Consider the following 19,016-nt stretch of genomic DNA (forward strand, 5'->3'; position numbering starts at 1 on the left):
TGGTCCATTTTACTATCAGTTATGATGACAGTTTCCAAATCAACTTAGAAATGAAAAATATCCGGATAATTGTAAATCAGCCACAAGCCATGATCAACAACAGTCAAAAAAAACTAAATCCACGATCTTCATGTACCTTCAGCAGAATTTACATACTATTTGTTTGTTTATTTGTTTTTGGTTGTGCCATGCAGCTTGTGGGATCTTAGTTCCCTGATTAGAGATGGAATCCAGGCCCCCTGCAGTGGAAGCACTGGGGCCCTAACCACTAGACCACCAAGGAATTCCTGTTTTTTAACTGCAAAGAACCTTCCTGGAGTGTACACTTTCACCTTCAAGACCACTTCTAGGGACTTAACCTGGTGATCCAGCAGATAAGACTCTGAGCTTCCAATTCAGGGGACATGGGTTCAATCCCTGATGAAGAAACTAAGCTCCCACATGCCGCGTGGCACAACAACAAAAACCCTTCTAGGGTCCCTAAACCCAGTAGCCACAGGATCCCACCAGCCATTGCGGAAGTTCTTTACAAAGTCACACATCTAAAACTAACAGGAGGACACACAGAGGAAGCTGCACCTCCAAGCACCAAGAAATGCAGTTTTATTTAACCAAGGAAAATAAGGCAGGGACTAGCAAACCAGTATGACAGATCGGAGAATGTTGTGCCACTCTGTAAACGCAAGACCAGGATTTTGTAAAAGGTTCTGGAGAGATATTAACTACTCAGACAATGACACTAGCACTCGTCTCATGCCAGGTCAAGGGGAAATACTTAACTGAGCCCTGCAATTGAGAAAAGAATTGAGGTGGGCTCCTGTAGCCACAGCTGACATTTGGCAAAACCTCAAAGGTCTGGAGAGACAGCTAAAAAAAAAAAAAAAGTGCAAGTTGTCTTGACAGTTACTTTCAAAGCAATCATTAATTATAATTAAATGACAATAGAAGAAGTGATAAACAATATAGTCACATGAGTTAGTTATTTGTAATTATCTGTAGGGCACGCACTTCACAAGACTGGTTCAAAACAGAGCTGTATGATTTAGATGGAAATCACAAAAAGATTGCCAAAGACTAGGCTTTGATTTGGAAACAGAAGTGCTGAAATGATTGCGCCATTCCCACACTTAGCTCTGCCTTGCTTGTTACTGAGTCACTGGCCTCCATCAAGGACTCACGGTGCCACAGAAAATAGAGAAACCAGAGAAGATATGGTAGCTTAATAGGAGTCTGGGGAAAAAAAGCATGCTTATTCAGAAAGACGTGCTTGTAGTTATATTTTGAGTAGAACACACAAGTAAGTACTACGCTTTCAGTGGTACTTGTGCTGTGTAAGAGTCTGTGCTTCATTCACTTTATTTGACAAATATTTATGGATTATCTACTCTGGCAGGGGCTTCCCAGGTGGCTCAGTGGCAAAGAATCTACCTGACAACGCAGGAGATACAGGAGACAAGGGTTCAATCCCTGGGTCAGGAAGCTCTCCTGGAGGAGGAAATGGCAACCCACTCTAGTGTTCCTGCCTGGAGAATCCCATGGCCAGAGGAACCTGACGGGCTACAGTCCAGGGGGTTGCAAAGAGTCGAGTGCAACTGAGCGCACACGCACTCTATGGCAGACTCTGCTCTAAGATGCTTGACAAACATCAATAAATGATGTTCTAGTAGGGAACAGACAAACAATAAGCCACTCAATCATAAAATATGCTAAAAAGTACAGTCTTAAAAATAGAGCAGGGTAAGGAGAGAGAGTGCCGACAGGAAGGAGGAATTGCTGCCCTTCCACAAAGAGAGGAAGAATAAAGACGTGAAGGAGCTGGAAAAGTGGAGCTTGGATGTAGTTGGGGAAGACAGTTCAGGGAGAGAGAGTAGCGAGTGCAAAGGCCAAGGAAGCATGAAGCTGTGGCTAAAGCAAAGCGATGATGGGGTGACTGATAGGAGATGAGATTTAAGAGGTAATGCGGACTTTCCTGACATTCCAGTGGTTAAGACTCCATGCTTCCCATGCTAGGGGCACGGGTTCAGTCCCTGGTCAGGGAAAGAAGATCCCAAATGCTCTACAGTGTGGCCCAGAGGAAAAGAGGTAATGGGACTAGACATACAGTTCCTCGTTGGCTTTTGAGGGAGATGGAGAAGCTCTGGAAAGTTTTCAGCCGGGAAATAACATGATCTGACTGTTTTATGAGACTCTGGATACTGTGTCAAATACCAAGCGTATGGGATCAGGGCAAAGGTGGAAGCAGGGAGAAGAGAAAAGCACTGACATTTCAGTGATTAACTTTAGCCAATGGGGAAAAGACAAGACCCTTCACACCTTAGTAGGATGTGTGAGAACACAGGTGTCACCATTCGATTCAGGGTCTGTGTGGCTCATACACTTCCCACTGGGGAAGTGACTCCTAGGTCCCACTCTGGGAAAAGTGCTGGGCAAATACTCGAAGATTCCTGCCTTCCCAGGGTTGGTCTCAGCCACTGGGAGTGACTGTGAACACAGAGCCACTGCAGATACAAGGCACAAATTCCAGGGCTCCTTAGTAGCAAGTAGTAGTTTCTGCTTACTCACTGGCACATCTACAAATAACCTGAGGTGGATCCTGGAACCCACAATATATGGCAAAGAGCAAAGGAGGTGCCTGGGACAAACTATTGTTTGTACCAGCTAGCTTGTTATTGGATTCCCTTTGCCCTGCAAATAGGATTTCACTGGAGGCAATTCTCTGAACACAAGTCTTCACCACTTGCCCTGCTTCCGCTTAGCTGAGAGTACACCAACAGCGGTACCAGAGACACCAACCACCGGGGCTCACAGAGCTGGGCGCTCCCTCAATATTGTTCTTCCTCGCTGGATCTCTGTTCACTCTCCCTAATTTTGAGAAAATGCACTTTTCCCTGATAATTATCTAATAAATTCCTTGTAATTTGACAAAATACATTTTCCCCTTCTCATTGTTACCTAGTAACAAGTCTGGGCCTTCTAAAGGCTGTTAAACAGCAGAAGAAAAGAGGTATAAACATTTAAGTGTTGGCCAATGTGATGGGCACCTAAGCAGTGCAACAATTCAGCCCCTCCCTTCCCCATCCAGACATGCTTTCAGAAGCTTGGCTGTGGATAAAGCTTGCATTCTGGTTGCTTTCTGAGTTCACTACTTCTCCATCATATTTTCTCTGTCCAACAATTTTTGCTAAAATGCCTGTGGAAAAATAGAGGTCATCCAAATAAATATGATTCATAATACATGCCCATGAAATGAAAAAAAAAAAAAAAAGCTGTCATTTTAGATGGTAATGAATTTGGGCAAAGAAATTCTTATTTATTGAGCACTTAACTATAAACTAGGGACACTGAGGGATGCAAATATTATTTAGACACAAATCCTGCCTCCAAGGAACTTAATGTCTGTTTGGCAGGGGACAACAGTACATGTACAAAAAGTATCAAATGATATAAAATGCCATGAGAAGTGCACAGATAAGACACTGGCAGTTCTGAGAAAGTCTCATACTCTGATCATGAATATGACCCATTAACACTCACCAGCAGAAGTCACAATAGGAACTACTTAAGTAGTAAGGTCTTTTACACGGAGTATTTCTACTTTGCATTAGCCATTTCCAGATCTATACTGTTTTCAGCAGAACATTTGGCAGTCTCTCACTTAACAGATATGATAGCATCATTCTTTTTGCTTCTAATAAAACATCATACAGTTGATGATCATATATAGAGAGGAAAGAAAAAGGCATGTTAATGATTCTAAGTTAGTTTCTTTCTACAACTAAGTTACAAAGACCAAAAGAAACTTGCAAAAAATAGTGCCTGCCTATAATGGAATGATGCTGAAGCTGAAACTCCAGTACTTTGGCCACCTCATGCAAAGAGTTGACTCATTGGAAAAGACTCTGATGCTGGGAGGGATTGGGGGCAGGAGGAGAAGGGGACGACTGAGGATGAGATGACTGGATGGCATCACTGACTCGACGGACGTGAGTCTGAGGGAACTTCAGGGGTTGGCGATGGACAGGGAGGCCTGGCGTGCTGCAATTCATGGGGTCGCAAAGAGTCGGACACGACTGAGCGACTCAAGTGAACTGAACTGAATAATGGCAATGGCATTTGGTCAAAAGGAGTGATCTTAGGAAGAGAATCCTAGATTACCATCACCAGAATATGTCACAAAAGGAGTAGTGAGATGAGAATTCAAACACAGAAAGGCATCCTAAAATGATATATAACAAGTGAACAACGTACCATATCAGACTGACTGCATGCCAGGTACTGTCCTGAGCCCTCTTTATAAAATAGATAGATTTATTTATCCTTGTAACAACTCTGTGAGATAGGCATTTTACAGCTGAGGAAACTGAGTCATGGAGAGATCAGGTAGTCTATAAGTGGCCAAGCTAGGATTTGAACCAAGGGAGCCTGGTGGGCTGCAGTCCATGGGGTCACTAAGAGTCAGACACGACCGAGCGACTTCACTTTCACTTTTCACTTTCATGCATTGGAGAAGGAAATGGCAACCCACTCCAGTGTTCTTGCCTGGAGAATCCCAGGGACGGGGGAGCCTGGTGGGCTGCCGTCTATGGGGTCGAACAGAGTCAGACACGACTGAAGCGACTTAGCAGCAGCAGCAGCAGCAGACTGTATTCTTAGCCATTTCTCCATGGAGTTTGAATTTAATGTGAATGGTCATCCTTTCCCCACAGACTGTCATTTTCATGCGGGCTAACCACTCCTTCTTTCTCTCCACATGTGACCAAATTTGGTTCAGATGGTAAAGAATCTGCCTGCAATGAGGGAGATCTGAGTTGGATCCCTGGGTTGGGAGGATCCCCTGGAGGAGGGCATGGCAACCCACTCCAGTATTCTTGCCTGGAGAATCCCATGGACAAAGGATCCTGGTGGGCTATGGTCCATAGGGTCGCAAAGAGTCAGACACGACTAAGCAACTGGGCACACACCCTGAGAACAAACTAGCCCACAGAGCTGAGATCTCCTCTGCATCATCATGCTGCAGCTTTTGCCTTTTATAATCTAACTAAATTCCAAGGTAAATTCTCAACCATTGCATTCTTCCCTGGGAAAACAGTAAGATCATTTGCACATAGAAATATATCATGATTATTAGCTGGAAGAATAAAAACAACAACGACAACAAAAAATGGATCAGGCCATTGAATTTTCTGTTAATAATAAGCTGCAGTGCCCCACTGAGTTTTCCGTGTCACCAAATTCTCCCAGTTGTAGTTACACAAAGGCAACTTTGTCTTGAGACAGCTACTAAGAAGATGGGCCTAATCTTGGCAAGGGCTTGGTGTACCGAGAACCATGTTATTATTTTTGAAAATAAATGACAGCAAACAAAGAGAAATATTATTTAAGCCGTCTTTTCAAAAGGCACAGTGCTATCATCATCATGGACATGGAACCCCACTTTCGGACACATGAATATTTTACCTGACCTCAAAAGGCCCAAATACACATTTTCAGAATGGCAATCAAACTGATCTAAGAAATTAACACCTGAAAAAAATCTTCCTCACTTTACTAAGTACTTCTTTTGTTTTCTTTTGGCATGATATATAATGCTTTACAAAAATGATTGAAGACTCAGTGCTCTGAAAGGTGAATACTTTTTATTATAATTTTTATAGGTTGGCATTTCCTTGGTCAGGCAGAGGTGTCTTTTTTCTGTTTCAGCTACACAATGCCCCACATTCACTGTACATCCACCCATTGCCCACTGGTGTGTATAATTAACCCTTGTTCATCCACATGTGGATTATCCATTGCTTCTACAATCCAGTTGGTTTTTTTCCCCAGTATGGAAACTCAAGGAATATGACCAAAATTGACTATTAGCCAAAGCAAAGCACAATCAGGAAGCAAACACTGTCAGCAAATCCCCTTTCATCAACATACACCCACCAACTATGGTCTTGACACTGGGACGTTATGTTCTCAAGAGCTACAAACATATAATATTCCCAAAGACAAATATCATGATTTGAGGCCAGCGATTGTCTTCTTGACTAACGTAAATGACATTTTTGCACTGCTGAAAATCTGCTGAGACCAAAGGACTGATATCTCCTCAAAATCACAAAGCGTTTTCAGGGCTATACCAGCGCTTTGTCTTCTGGAGTCATCTCTCTTCAGCGGCCTTCAGAAAGGTAGAGATTGTTCTTTTGATTTCTAAAACGATCCCACTCTTTAAAACCTGGTAGGGTTTACCAAAAAGAGAAACTATAAACTACAATCAAGCGTTTCTACTATAGTCTCAGTTTTGTTGTTTTGTATTTTACAGATGTATAAACTGTTTATATCTAAACACTCCCACAAATCACTTCAGCATAAACTAACTGCCTAAGATGACAAAATCTCCATATTCACAGTGAAAAAGAATGCTCATATTATATACCTAAGTTACATAAACTAAGCTGTGGGTTTTTGTTTTTTCTTTTCAGGTGTCCTTTAAACCACTGCAGAAAGTAGATGAAAGCCAGAATGGAGTGTGGTTGAAGGGCCTGTGCCTTTTGTAATCAGTTTACTTTGGGCCGTACCTAGAGACAACATCTTGAACTCATTCAAATGAGCCGTCTATTGCAGAGCACTAGGGGCATTTGAATTACAAAAGTGGGGGTGGGGGTGAGCCTCAGATTCCTCCAGTTGAGTTCACCTGCAATAGTTGGACGGCATTAAATCCCACATTATTTTAGGGGTTTGGAGCTCACTTGTGTCTTGGCCATTTATTCCTCCAGACACTCTGTACCCTTCTACTTCCGCTGGAAAATTCCTTCCTCGCCCACTTCTCAGGGCAAAAAGAGAGGTTCTGGAAAGAGGGGGGGTACATTGACTTGAAGGGAAAGACATCCTTTCCCTCTGAGTCCTCTCCCCATACAGATGCTGACAGAGAAGAAGGAGATGCAACTATAAAGAGGCAGAAACCATCAGAACACAAGCTCAGACCATTTCAGGAGTCTTTTACTGACAAGATGATTCAGGACCACACACAACAAGTGGCAGGGTGCCATTTCCCCCTAAATCCCAGTATGAGAGGTTTCTAACAACTTGAGGTGGCAGTTGAACAATCGCATATTATCATTGCTATGCTATTCTTCTCGGGAGTTTCTAAAAGCCTTCTAACTCATAACCCAAGTTATCCCTGCATTGCCATTATTGACAACCCTTTTCTAGTTGTTCTTTGAAGCAATGACCCTGGGCAGGTGGCTGTCTGGACTAACACACACGTCTCACAATATTAAAGCAGAAAATCAACATCATCATAAGACACAGAGACTGCTCCCAAGAGGAAAAATACATCTTTTAATCGGGCCAATGGCTGAAGCGTTCCAATATAACCTTTAACTTGGAATCATTCTGACAAACATTTTTTTAAACTGTATTTATGTATTCAATGTAACTTCACAAATGTTTGGCACACAAACCCTAGGTTCTTACAAAATCTATCCTTTAGCTAAGTCGTATGAATCCCACACTTAAGCCCGCTTCAGAGCAAGTTTTTTTCTAGGATTATGCATCCTCTGGGAAAACCAAATCAGAGTTTCACTTGAACCTCAGGCCAACTTTGAGGAGATCTCCCTCCCCTCACTTGCACTCCTGTACACAGTGCTAAAAAACCAGAAGGGACTTGAAATGTAGAGGTGGAAACCTGTCTGAAATAGGCAAATACTTCCCTCTAGCAGTCAAAGCTCAATCAATTGGGACGTGATAGATTTTTTAATCATCAGATCAAGAGTAGAATTTGGAAAGCAAGTTCATTTTGTAAGAAAATTATTTTATCAGCTTTAATCTTCTAATCTTTGTTTAAATTACTGAGAACAGGTTCTGTTACTAGTAAATCAGAGAACAGTCTAATCTGAATGCTCTTATCATGTGAAGAGAAAAAAAAAGTCATCCTAAACACTAGTCAGAGCAAGTATGAGGACACATGTCCCGAAGCACATAGTTTCCTTGCTTTCTATCTTGATTTCATCCTCAGTGTCACCAGCTGTTTTGGGCAAAATTTAGTCTACAGCAGCACAGGTAGCAATCAAAAATACGCTGACAATTAAGACTATAGAGATTGGAATAAAGTGATGACGCCAAATTTTCAATCTTACAAGCTTCTGAAAAGTCAAAACCCAAGAAAAAGATAAAGAATCTTCAAAACTTGATTCATTTTTGGCATCTGTTCACAAAACACTCTTGAGCAGATGAATTTAAGTGTAGCCTTGTCAGGTAAAGAAGCATGACAGAGTCAGACTAGGAGCTTGGTTTTTGTCAGTTTATTTCTTCCTTTAACAAATATTGAAATAATAACACTGGGCAGACTTTTGGTTCTCCCTCTGCGCAGTAGTTAAGTCAAAGAGGCCAAAACGGTTTATCAGAACAAGGTGAAGGGTAAGGTAGACAAGAAAGGATATGAAAACCCAAATTCCTTTCTTTCTTTCCTCCTGTTTCCATTTTGGACTGGGTTAGTTTTGTTTCCCTCCAAGATTTCAGATCATCAGTCTGACAAGGATTATTGTTTAATAGTCCACCACGCTCTTCTGACCACTGAATTCTCCAGGCAAGAATACTGGAGTGGGTAGCCATTCTTTTCTCTAGGGGATCTTTCTGATCCAGGAATCGAACCTGGGTCTCATGCATTGCAGACAGACTCTACCACATGAGCCATGCCGAATAGCAACACAAAATCCTGCAAAAAGCTATCTCATCGCCTTGATTGGGTACTCGGCTTTGTCTAGAGATTGTGTTTTACGCTGTTGAAAATCTTTTACCTTTTAGAATAGGCACCTATAACTCTCACATGCACTTGACCTAAATTGCAACTGTGCTTAAATCTGTGGCAACCTCTTCACATTTATGCTTTTCTCTGCCCAAAAAAATTCTTGTGACTCTAGCACAACAAGTTTTAAAGAACAAGATTTCTAATCTATATTCATACTAAAGAACACTGGGTGAGCCATTAGAGTGTGCTACATCAGTAACAGTACAAATCAGTATGGCAAAAATCAGCATGGCCTATGAGTCAAGTACCTTGAGGACACAATCTAAGATAAGCCTCAAGAAAGAAGACACATCCCCAAATGCTTTGGGACAGTACCCAAGAGTAGATGAACTTTTACCTTAATAAAAAATGAATCACTATTTGAAAAATTCCACTTCATTTATTTTATCTGATTTCTTAAATATCCAGTGGCGGATCTGTCAGCTGTCATAGTTCATCAGCCCTAGACTTTTATACAGATTGAATTTTTAACTTTAAACAACTAAGCCTGTGCTCAGTGTTACCTTGGGAGGTAAATGACTCCAAGAAGATATTCCCCTCATATCCTCCTCCAACACACATCTCCCAGTAACCCTCCCATCCTTACCACTCACTGTCATAAAAGTTTTCTCAATCTCACTTTAATAATCTGAGTCTAAAAAGTCACCTGTGCCTCTGGACAGCCCAATCGTACGCTTTCAAGAGCGGGGGAGAAAATTGTTTATTGTATGGAAAAGGTTTCATCACCAGAGGAAACGACGGGGCTGACTGTATATAATTTTCTGCTTTTCCAGAAGCTGACGCTTTAAAAATCTTATTATAGACTATTTCTTTCCCATTAAATATGCCAGAGTCGGAAGTGGGACGGTAGAACAAGGGGAGATAAGGTCGAAAGAGAGAGGAAAACAAAATTTCAAAATCTGGACCCACAGGTAAGATTAAGGGACAGTAATTAGAAAGATTGCCAAAAACGACCTTACCTTTGTGATGTATTTGCAGTCGCCCACTTCTGAAATTAACACCATTCAGAGCGCGGTAACGACTGACACAGCTAGGAAGTAACCTACAACATCTCGGCCTCCCTCTTTTTAATGTAAAACCAAAATAAGGAGTGTCCAGCGACTCCCTACCGCGCCGCTTAAAGCCACAGATCGTTTCAGGCTTCACTCCCAGGCTCTGGGAATTCCAGTTTGTCAGAATCTCTTAACCTTGGAAACCCGCAGGAGAGAAACTCTCCGAGGACAACTCCCTGAGCCCCAACTTCTCACTGTCCCAACTGCACATTCCAAAGTGAGAAGCCGGCGCGATAACCAGAAGGCAGTTCTCTCGGGGCTAAATTCCTGGCGGGAGCGAGAATTCGAAAGCGCGGCGAGTTCCCCTGGCAGAGCGGCGCCGGACCCGCACCCGGGGGAGACCGGCGGCCCCGGGAGCCCTGCGTGCGTCCGGCGCTGCGCGCGGGGAGCGCTCGAGCCTCGGCTCCGGCTCTTCCCTGTTCCCTCCTCCCGCTTCTGCCCTCCCCCATCCGAGGCCGTTCGCCTCACAGTAGCAAGGTTGTCTCTCGTCTACTCCCTTCCCTTAAACTCACCAAACCAGATTTTTACTCCCAACACCGGCAACTTCCCGTAAATCTGCTCTGAAATTTTATCCTGCTCGCTGAGCCTCCGCTGGCTGAAGGCCAGTGCAACATTCCTGTTGTTTTAGGAGCGCAGATACCTTTGCTGAAGGTTGGGGGAAAAAACAAAACAAAACAAATCTGCCTTGATGGGGAAGAGACGTGGGGACTTCACCACACAGACTTGTCGCTCCCCGCTCAAAAAGTCACATCCATTTTAGACAGCCAAGAAATAGCCCCAGCAGTGGCACCTGCTCCACCTGAGGACATCTGCCCGAAATCAGACGTCTGGCCCCCCGCTTTGGGCGGTTGAGGGAAACCAAGCAGAACCACGTTTGAGGAATAAGGAACCAGCTGTTAAATCACGAGCCGGTCGGTACACCCCACCCCCGTCCTTCCCTCCCCCACACCCCTGTAAAGAAGTCGTGTAACCAGGTAGGATCACAGCGAGCTCGGCGGCGGGCATGGAGGAAGGGGGTACCTCCCGAGAGTGTCCTTACCTGAGGCAGAGCAGCTCGGAAGGGCACGGGAAGGAGCGTCACGCGGACCAAGCCCTGACCTTTGCCGGGGCCTTCACAGCAGGGCCTGGGGCCTGGGCGCTGCTGGTTCAGAAGTGGCTCATTTTAATACGCTCTGACCTAAAGTTACAGCTGGTTTCTAGAAAGGGTACAAAAAAACACTGCATTTTAAAACAGCAGCCAAGCCCTCCCTTAACCTCGGCCCGATCCTCTAGGGAGCCGGTTCTAACCCCCATCCCAGCCCCATCCTCAAGAAATCCGCAATCTGTGCCCCACCCCTTCGCATTACCTGTTTATACAAGAGTTAAGGAGCCTCACGCATTTCAATAGAGCGCTAAGCCTGTTTGTAGGCGCGTAATCGGCCAACAGGAATCGAATTCTGTGACTAAACAAACTAGAAGAGGAAGCAGGCACCACCAGGAACCTAAAACGGAGTTGTGATTTCGGGTTGCACTGTCATTCAACTGAGGGGAGGAAAAAAAAGTGCTGCTTCTCATTGGGCTGCTTTAGTGAAGGAATAGTTAAAAAAAAATTTTTTTTTTTTTTTGCGGGTTAAATGAGTTAATACATACAAGAATGTTAGAACAGTGCTTGGCACACTGTGTTAGTTGCCACTAATGCCATTATTTTTAAAAATTATTATTATTTGTACTATAGCTTTTTTTCTGAAGAGGTAGGGTCGTGATCAGAGAAGTGGGCTCTTGAGCCAACACTGCCACTCTCTAGTTGTAAAGCCATGAGCCAGTTTCTTCCTTTTTTTTTTTTACCTCACCGAGCCTCCCTATCTGGAAGATTCTAACGGTGAAATTTCTGCAGTTTACAATCATTGAATATAATGAAAAATAAAGGTCCTGTAAAAATAGTGTTTAAGTGATCTCCATCTCACTTAAAAGTTGCAAGATGGACAAGATACATGAAAATAAATTGACCTGTACACCATGAAGTTCTCTGACAGCGAAGAAACTCAGGATCTAGCCATCTACCACGGATGTGTGCTTCATTCGAATTCGGATTTAGGCACCTAATTTGCTGTCTGACACTAAGAGAGTTACTTATCCTATCCAATGCTGGACAAATAATGGTCATTACCATTTGAATATCAGTGTGAAACTGGGGGAAATAATTTTTAAGCTCTTCATAAATATTTGAAAGTAATTATTGACGACTAGGATGTGCAGTGCTGATGCCCTTTTTTCTACACTTAACTTCACTCTTAAAGAAATCATAGCCCCTTTACCCGAATGAGGCCTTTAGTACTTTGCTGTGCACTTTAACCCACCTCGTTTTACCCTACAGTTCCATCCTGTGGAGCACTTCATTCCTGTTTTGCAGATTGAAGGCACTGAGGTCAGCTAGAGCACGTTTTCTCTGAGTGGTGAGGCAGAGATAGTTCTCAGCTCCAGTTAAATCTAAATACAGTGTTTGCCACCTTTTGAAAAATGATTCCTTCAAACCAGCCAAGAATTCTGAAACATTTTAAATCTCTGATTTTTTTATCTTCCCTATGGTACAAGAACTTAACAGATCAATTATATGTTTTCTGAGTTTTAGATTCATTCCTTGTTACTATATGAAGATCTGGCACTGTGAGCCCTTCAAGGTTCTCTCACCATATCTAAGATGCCAGGTACAGACAAGCGTCCCACAGCCTCAAGACAACTTAAAAACTCTGACTCCACATAGCTCAGATTTTTCTTTTCTTTTCCGTAAGTATCAGGATTGTTACCTTGAGAGCCTCACAGTGTCAGGGACCTTCTGAGTTAAAGAATTCAAGAGGGGACATTCTCAGGCTCACAGATTTTCCCATCTCTTTTTCCAGGCTTTTCCATAGGAAGCAATGGGCCAAACCAGGGGAATAATGGCTAGGAATAATCAAATAAGTTTGAAAGTGTGGAGGTCAGTGACTACAGGTGAACTGGAGCTGGAATCAGGGAAGATGGCCCTTGGGGAAGCCCAGCTCTCTGGAAGCAAGTCCTTATGACAGTCCTCAGTGGTTCACTTTCTCTCAAATGATGTCTGGCACTGCTCCTTCTTTCTCAGTTTTGTACACTGCCACCTATTAAGTGGATATTATTCTTATTCCTAACTACTTCCCACTGCTGTCCCTAGGAATATAGAGAAAATAAAACATTTTTTAAGTGACTCTATGGCAAAAGAAATATGAATGTTTGTTACTACTTCTTTGTGGTTGACCTTGATGTCTGTTCCTCGTCTTTACTATTATTATCATTATCATCATCATTATTTTAATGCTCAGGCAAATCCCATGATCTTGGGGCATTTGAGTTCTGTAGACCCCACCTTTTGCTTTCTGTTTTCTTCTTTCCCTTCTGCCTAAAAGGCAGAGGGCTAGAGTGAATTCCAATAGCATGGAAATTGTTTCCCCATAGTTCTAAGTTTGAATCTCAATTTTACCGCTTAGTTATGTGCTGCTGGGTAAATTGCTTAGTTGCTCTTGAGCTTCAGTTTGTGGTGGTTGTTTAGTCACTAAGTCATGTCTGACTCTTTGCAACCCCATGGAGAGCTTCAGTTACTTCATTTATAAAATAATAACAGCTCCCTCTCTGGATTTGTATAAGAATTAAAGGAAAGGTGAAGTCTCATTATGATTACTGGCACATAGTAGATACTCCAGAAGTGGTATTGCCTTTGGTACCTGGAAAAAACCTACTCCACGGCTCACAAAGAATTGTCTTTCATATGTTTAAGATCAAATAACACTATTCCCAAGACACCCTCATTAATAGGACCAATCCTCCGACATTCGTAAAGAACCACAGTATAGGACTTCCCTGGTAGTACAGTGGATAGGAATCCGCCTGCCAATGCAGTGGATACAGGTTCCATCCGTGGTCCAGGAAGATTCCATTTGCCTCGGAGCAACTAAACCTGAGAGCTGCGACTACTGAAGCCCATATGCCTAGAGCTTTTGCTCTGCAACGAGGGCCACTGCAATGAGAAGCCTGAGTAGCCTCACCTTCTCACAACAAAGAGTAGCCCCTGCTAGCTGCAATTAGAGAAAGCCCAAACAGCAAGGAAACCCAGCACAACCAAAAATAAATAAATGAATTATTTTTTTTTTTAAATCACAGTATAATAGTAACAACGCATCTAACATAGACTTTCCAACAGTGATGTCATCTTTGGTCATCAAAACTGTATAAGGTATGTATGAGTAAAGCACAAATAACTTGCATCACTCCATTGCTCAGATTAGGAAACTGAGGTTATCAAGAGTTGCTCCAGGTGCTAGTAAGTAGCAGAGTCAAGGTTTTTTGCTTTGGGTTTCTTTTTAAAACTTCTTCTCACTATTTCCTATAGCTAGAACTATGGTTACTCTATTTCTATATCCAGTTAAGGAACAAGATCAAGGAGTTCCAAACAATTATTTTATCTCCCACTTGTGGGGAGAAATCCAGGAAATTCTAGCCAGAGTTTTGGGACACTTCTCACCTTGGAGGCATGGAAATCCACAAAGAACCCCATCAAAGACCCGTGTGAGAGTGAGGCACGCTGAGTCTATGCAATACACTTCCAATTCTATGACAGATAGAAGAGCAGCAAGATAAAGAGCTCGGGCTTGATGTCAATAAGACCAAACTTTGCATCTTGGCAGTTGTGGGGAGCAAGTTACCTAACTCTCTGAGCCTCAGTTTATGGTTGATGGCAACACCTAACTGTGGAGCCATCATGAGGATTAAAAGAGGCCATACATATAAAAACACAGTGCTCGGGACTGCCCTAGTAGTCCAGGGCTATAAATCTGAAATTCCACTGAAGAGAGGGCAGGCTCGATTCCTGGTCAGGGAACTAAGATCCCACATGCCATGAAGTGTGTCCAAAAATTAAAAAAAAAAGCATAGTGCTGGACACAGTCAAAGTTTTCAACACATTAGTTGTTTTTTTAAAGACCAAAGACCATGCACTAAAATGGTACATGTTAGGCCTAAATTAGGCATGTAATAAATGCAAAGAGCTTAGAACGATGCCCAGAAGATTATAGCCCAGTAATTGCTATAACTGTTCGCTGTTATTACTGTTATAAATATTTCCCTATATAACAACTCTTTGTAACAGTGGTTATATGATAAGCAGTTGACTCTCTCTATATATATATTTAAAAAAATTTTTTTTTTTCCTGTTGCACAAGGTCTTAGTTGAGGCATGTGGAATCTAGTTCCCCAACCAGAGATTGCAGTTTAAGTCACTGGACCACCAGAGAAGTCCTCAAGCAGTTGACTTTTATGGGGAGGGAGCCTCTAGTGTTTATTTCTTATGGGAGCTAAGATCATAAAGTGAAAAAGGCAATATCTTCTCAATGAACTTACTTTCTACCAGTTTCCCTTGTTCCACCTAATTTTACCTGAAACAGAAAATTTATTAGTAGATGGGATAAAATCACCAATCACTTACTCTTGAGGCTATGGATATTTTGCCCCACAGAATTTATTTAAAAAAGTAACCCTCTGATGTGGCTTTCCCTCACAGATCAGTTGGTAAAGAATCCACCTGCAACGCAGGAGGGTTCTAAATTATCAACCCTCTGGTAACTTAGAACATGCAACTCAACCCAGAGAGACCTCTCAGCCCCCATTTCCAGTTTCTCATTTCCTCATATGGTGGCCACTAGCTACTCAGTTGTGTCCAACTCTTTGCGACCCCTGGGATTGCAGCCTGCCAGGCTCCTCTGTCCATGGGGATTCTCCGGGCAAGAATACTGGAGTGTGCCATGCCCTTCTCCAGGGGATCTTTCCAACCCAGGGATCAAACCCAGGTCTCTTGCATTATAGGCGGATTTTTACCGTCTGAGCCACGAGGGAAGCCCTAGCTACTCATAGAAGCCTTTTGTAATGAATCTTTTATTTTTAAATATTTATATTAAATCCCCACTGGACCTAATGTGTGCAAATTTAAGGCATGTTATTTCTGGGCACACTTTAACCCAAAGAATTCAGCGCAGTGATTAATCCTAGAATTCAGTCAGCAGTCCATTGGGTCAAGGGATGAGGGAGGGCAGTGTGAACTCCGTCAGAAGGGCGTCTGGGTTTGTGGTTTCCATGCCACACCATAGGAGGGCCCCTAACTGAATTTTAAAAATGCACTGAGTTCACAGAAAAGGGAATTAAGTATAGCAGGGGTTCACTTCGAACATTAATCTCAGAAGCCAAATCCTTCATTTTGAGAAAGGCCTTCAATACAAGGAGTCCCTTGACCTCCGTACTTCCTGCACAAATAGCTCTGCCAAAGCCCGCCTGCTTAGACTGCAGGCTTTCCCCAAATCACCCGCCTGCTGGGATGGAAGGAGCCCTGATGGAAATTACAGGCCCTTAAAGGCCCACTCGAGACCAAAACATGGTTTTGTTAGAGCAACAAATGCTGTTAATTCCTTTATATCCCTTTAAGGCTTATGCCCCACCAGAGAAGATCTCCAGATTTATTTTTATTTTATAGTGGAAAACAGCCTCACATAAGAAGCTCAATTGTTCAGCAATAACTAATTAAAAATGATTGTCAACATAAAATTACTAACATTTATTAAGTGCTTCCCAGAGTTTTTGCTAGAAGCTGTGTTAAGCACGTCACACATATTAACTATTTAATCCTCACAACAACCCCAGGAGATAGGATAGAATGTTGTTATATCCATTTTATAGTTGAAGAGACCAATGCACCGGACAGGTGACAATGCTGAGGTCCCACAACTAGAAAGCATCAGAACTGATTTTTAACCCAGGCAGTCTGGCTCCTGAGTGATCCTAACCACTATACTCTACGGCCTCAAAAAAGATTCTATATTATCTACAATTACATTATATATAAGTGTATATATCTAGTATATATAAATATATACTATGTAGTATACTATTATACTATATAGATGCACACAGTAGGTACTCAGAAAATGTTTGTTAAATGAATACGTGAATGTGGATATACCTTTGAATACTGTGATATCAGTTTGCAGAAGTGGGTGTCAAGGAAGATAAGGTTTAGCTCAGCTAGGATTTGAGCTTAGACTCACATTGGCGATTAAACACAAAATAAGGTTTTAATTTGACACATTGTACAAGATGAATATTTTACAAGACAGAATTCATTTCAGATTTAGTCAAATTTACTGATCATAAAAAGCACATAAAATAATATGTACTTTGCTTCTATTGTTTCTCTCCTTAGAATATCCTTGTATACACCTTCCATCCATCCACACTGGTTTAAGCATAATAGTTACAAATATGTGGAGCCAGATACCTAAGTCTGAATCTCGTCTTTCCTGCTTACCAACTGTGTAACTGTGGTCCAATAACCATCTAGGGCCTTTAGGCAACTTACCAGTACCCTCAGCATTAGGATTATTGGGAATTTTCCATGTGCTACTACAAGTAGGGTCCTGGGAAGACCACCAGAACATTATAAGCCCAATGTAAGTATTTCCTGCTAGGATTCATCATCCAACTGTCTACTTTTTGTTTTAAAAATGCAGTACTTGGATGCAATCTCAAAAATGACAGAATGATCTCTGTTCATTTCCAAGGCAAACCGTTCAATATCACAGTAATCCAAGTCTGTGACCAGTAATGCTGAAGAAGCTGAAGTTGAACGGTTCTATGAAGACCTACAAGACCTTCTAGAACTAACACCCCCCAAAAATTATCCTCTTCATTACAGGGAACTGCAATGCAAAAGTAGAAAGTCAAGAGCTACCTGGAGTAACAGGCAAATTTGGCCTTGGAGTACAAAATGAAGCAAGTCAAAGGCTAACAGAGTTTTGCCAAGAGACTGCACTGGTCATAGCAAATACCCTCTTCCAACAACACAAGAGACAACTCTACACATGGATATCACCAGACGGCCAACACCAAAATCAGATTGATTACATTCTTTGCAGCCAAAGATGGAGAAGCTCTATACAGTCAGCAAAAACAAGACAGGGAGCTGACTGTGGCTCAGATCATGAACTCCTTATTGCCAAATTCAGACTTAAATTGAAGAAAGTAGGGAAAACCACTAGACCATTCAGGTATGACCTAAATCAAATCCCTTATGATTATACAGTGGAAGAGAGAAATAGATTCAAGGGATTAGATCTGATAGACAGAGTGCCTGAAGAACTATGGACGGAGGTTGGGACATTGTACAGGAGGCAGGGATCAAGACCATCCTTAATAAAAAGAAATGCAAAATGGCAAAATGGCTGTCTGAGGAGGCCTCACAAACAGCTGAGAAAAGAAGAGAAGCTAAAGGCAAAGGAGAAAAGAAAAGATATATCCATTTGAATGCAGAGTTCCAAAGAATAGCAAGGACAGATAAGAGAGCAATCCTCAGTGATCAATGCAAAGAAATAGAGGAAAACAATAGAATGGGAAAGACTAGAGATCTCTTCAAGAAAATTAGAGATACCAAGGGAACATTTCATGCAAAGATGAACACAATAAAGGACAGAAATAGTATGGACCTAACAGAAGCAGAAGATATTAAGAAGAGGTAGCAAGAATACACAGAAGAACTATATAAAAAAGATCTTCATGATCCAGATAACCACAATGGTGTGATCACTCACCTAGAGCCAGACATCCTGGAATGCAAAGTCAAGTGGGCCTTAGGAAGCATCACTACAAACAAAGCTAGTAGAGGTGATGGAATTCCAGTTGAGCTATTTCAAATCCTAAAAGATATGCTGTGAAAGTGCTGCACTTAATATGCCAGCAAATCTGGAAAACTCAGCAGTGGCCACAGGACTGGAAAAGGTCAGTTTTCATTCCAATCCCAAAGAAAGGCAATGAGGAACCCGATCAAATTGCCAACATCTGCTGGATCATTCAAAAAGCAAGAGAGTTCCAGAAAAACATCTACTTTTGCTTTATTGACTATGCTAAAGCCTTTGACTGTGTGGATCACAACAACTGGAAAATTCTGAAAGAGGTGCAAATACTAGACCACTTGACCTGCCTCTTGAGAAAACTGTATGCAGGTCAGGAAGCAACAGTTAGAACTGGACATGGAACAACAGACTGGTTCCAAATGGGAAAAGGAGTACGTCAAGGCTGTATATTGTCACCCTGCTTATTTAACTTGTATGGAGAGTACATCATGCAAAATGCTGGGCTGGATG

At 42.2% G+C, this 19,016-nt stretch overlaps 1 protein-coding gene across 4 annotated transcripts in view; it reads right to left on the bottom strand.

The window, feature by feature from the left end:
* Positions 1–11,459, bottom strand: part of RBM47 (RNA binding motif protein 47) — a 172,089-nt gene extending 160,630 nt beyond the window's left edge. Inside the window, exons 1-3 of one of the 4 annotated variants that reach the window (XM_040238056.1) lie at positions 11,193–11,459; positions 10,886–11,042; positions 10,359–10,491 (exon numbers count right to left, since the gene is read on the bottom strand). The gene's annotated coding sequence lies outside the window, so the exon portion shown is untranslated. Of the gene's footprint in view, positions 1–9,753; positions 10,293–10,358; positions 10,492–10,885; positions 11,151–11,192 lie in introns of those variants that run through there. The other 3 variants (XM_040238062.1, XM_040238059.1, XM_040238058.1) reach the window with 3 other exon arrangements.
* Between the last annotated feature and the right edge of the window lie 7,557 nt (positions 11,460–19,016).

This window comes from Oryx dammah, unplaced genomic scaffold (assembly GCF_014754425.2).
Source record: "Oryx dammah isolate SB20612 unplaced genomic scaffold, SCBI_Odam_1.1 HiC_scaffold_3, whole genome shotgun sequence".
In the NCBI taxonomy this organism is placed as follows: Eukaryota; Metazoa; Chordata; class Mammalia; order Artiodactyla; family Bovidae; genus Oryx; species Oryx dammah.